Genomic DNA, 3,150 nt, shown 5'->3' on the forward strand with positions numbered 1-3,150 from the left:
TTTTCTCACTCCTCTCCCCTTCTTTTTCCCCTCCTCCCTTCTCCCCTCCTTCTTCCTCCCCTCTCCCCTCATCCCCTTCCCCTCCTGTCTGCTCCCCTTCCCTCCCCTCCCCTTTCCTCCCATCTCCTTCCCTCCTCTTCCCTCTCTTCCCCTCCCCTCCCGTCCTCTCCCCTCCCCTCCACTTCCCTTCCCTCCCCTCCTATCCTCCTCTTTCTCTCCTTTCTGGCACCTCCAGGTCTGGTTACTTAATGCATCTATTTAGTCCAGTTCCCTTTTCTTTTCTTTTCTTTTCTTTTCTTTTCTTTTCTTTTCTTTTCTTTTCTTTTCTTTTCTTTTCTTTTCTTTTCTTTTCTTTTCTTTTCTTTTCTTCTTTTCTCTTCTCTTCTCTTCTCTTCTCTTCTTTTCTTTTCTTTTCTCCCCCCTCCTCCCTCCCCCCCTCATTCCGGCCACACCCGGCAGTGCTCAGAGCTTATTATCAGCTCCGTGCTCAGGGATCAGGGAACCATTTAGAGTGCTGGGGATTGAACGTGGTTTGACCACACGCCAGGCCCCTGTTGTGTCGTGGCTCCGGGCCCCAGAGGCCATGGGGAAACTGGGGTGTGTGTGGTGATGCCCCCAGGGAGCTGTCGGAGCTTGGGTTTGCCACCTTCCCTTCCACACGCCCCCTTAAGGGTCCCGCCAGCACCATGCTCAGGGCTGGTGCCCGTGAGCTCCCTGGCAGAGACAGCCCGGACCCCTCTGCCGGTACTCTCTTGGGGGGGCACCTGGGGAGTCTGGGCTTGGGGAGTTCCGCTCCCATGCCCAGCCTGCTCCTGGACACCCGCGTGCTTCACCCAGAAGTGACCCTGGATGTTCTCGGTCAGCCGGGATCTGGGCGACGTCACGGCTCCTGTCCCCAGCCGCTGCCGGGGCTGCCGCCCTCGTCTCTGTCTCTGGCAAGGCCTGACGGTGCCGCTCCCGCCTTGGCACGCGTCCTCGAGCCTGCTCTCCTCTGGGGTGCTCAGCACCCCTGGGCTTCTGCTCCCTGGTCAGCCGTCTGTGCCACCAGAGGGGTGGGGGGTAGTTACGATAGAGGGGGCCCACTATCACAAGATTAATGGGAAATGATCATTCTGGAGAAGAACCGAGTGTTGGAAGGAGGTAGAGGGTAACATGAAACCCCTTCAGCGTCTGTATTGCAAACCATAGTGCCAAAGTGAGAGACTGAGAGAAGAGAGACAGAGAGAAGAGAGGTGCCTGCCATAGAGGCAGGCTGAGGCGGGGGTGGCTGGGGGCGGGGTTGGAGGGAAACTGGGGCCCTTGGTGGTGGGAAACAGACACTGGTGGCGGGACGGGTGCCGGAGCATCGTATGACTGAAACCCGATCATGACAGTTTTGCAATGCTCTCACGGTGAGTCTGTAAAAATTAAAATTAATTTAAGCAAAATTCACGCTCAGAAGTTGGAGCAAGGCAAGGCACGTGCGTTGCCTGCAGCTGACCCAGGTTCAGTCCCCGGTGCCCCACAGGGTTCCCTGAGCACTGCCAGGAGTGAGCCCTGACTACAGAGTCAGGGGCAAACCCTGAGCACGGCTGGGTGTAGGCCTCAAACCGAGACAAAACAAAACCCTCAAGTTCGAGTAACAGTGGACACCACTCGCCTCCTTAGTGTTCCAGAGGCCACAGGCCCTCCGGCTGACACAGTCACCCCGAAGGCCTGAGGTCTGGGCATTTTCTAGAATGTCTGGGCATTTTCTAGAGTCTTCAATGCTGGCAGAGGCTAGACCCGCGCTGTGTTTGAGAAGCCGACTGCCCCGTGCTTTTCACCGTGCCTCTGGCTACCTCAGTTACATCTGCTCTAGCGCACAGACACGGGTGCAAATCAGAACTCCACTGGCATGTCACCGGTGAGACAGGCACACACACAGACAACAGAAACAACCAGGGCTGGTGTGGATGTGGGGGCAAAGATGGGAGAGTTGATGACTGGTCCAGCCTTTTTTTTTTATTATTCTTTTTTGGCTTTTTGGGTCACCACCCATCAATAATGCACAGGGGTTACTCCAAGCTCTGCACTCAGGAATTACTCCTGGTGGTGCTCAGGGGATCATATGGGATGCTGGGAATCAAACCTGGGTCAGCTGCATACAAGGCAAACGCCCTACCCGCTGTGCTATCACTCCAGCACTCTGGTCCTGCCTTTGGGGAAAACAATATAGACACTCAAAAAATGAGGAATGATTTTCCAGATGACCCGGCCACTCCCACTTCTTGGTGTCTACTCCAAGGGCCCCCAAACTGGTCTGAAACACCACCTGTGCCCCTGGGTTCACTGCAGCACTATTCGTGATAGCCAAACTCTGGAAACAATCCTGTCTCTAAGGACAGATGAGCGGGTACAGAGGCGAGGGCATGGAGACACACGGCATCCTACTGATTTTAAGAAAAAGTGGATCTGGGGAGGACCCTGCCGAGTGAAATCAGTCAGAGAGAGAGGGACAGGCGCGGAATGGTCGGACTCAGCTATGGGACATAAAGCACCACAGCGGGGGAGGAACAAATGCCTGAAGGCAACAGAAACTGGGAACTAGCGGGGTGGAGGGAGGAACCGGGCAGGGAAGGTGGACACCGGGCCAGAGGTGTGGGGAGCCAAGTGTGCTCTTGGGATGTTTACTGCATGGAACCTGGCGCTATCACTATTGTAAGTCGCAGTGCCTAAAATTAAAAAAAAATAAAATTGTCATCCGAAAATGTCATGTGAGAATCCCTCCTTTTCCCTGAACTCCCAAGCTGCTCTCTGAGTGAGACACAGGGTCTCTACGCCCCGTTTTGCCTCCCTGGATTTAGTGTCCTTGTCTGGTGGACCCCACACACCTCCCCCAGACCCATGTAATTAAATGTTATATTTTGCCCCCTCTGGCTAATCTCTCAGATACTGATTTGATTACTTGACCAGACCAAGGACCCAAGAGGTAAGAAAAAAATTCCCTTTGTTTCCGACTGTATCAAATACCACTTCCCAGTGGCCCACTCACATAAAATTGACACTTTTAAATTGTGTACACAGCACTGTTTTGCTCTAGGGTCACAAATCTGTGCAAACAGCACTGTTTTCTAGGCCAGGATATTTCTGTCACCCCCAAAAGACACTCTGTGCCTTTGGTAGTCGCTC

Source organism: Sorex araneus, chromosome X (assembly GCF_027595985.1).
Source record: "Sorex araneus isolate mSorAra2 chromosome X, mSorAra2.pri, whole genome shotgun sequence".
NCBI lineage: Eukaryota > Metazoa > Chordata > Mammalia > Eulipotyphla > Soricidae > Sorex > Sorex araneus.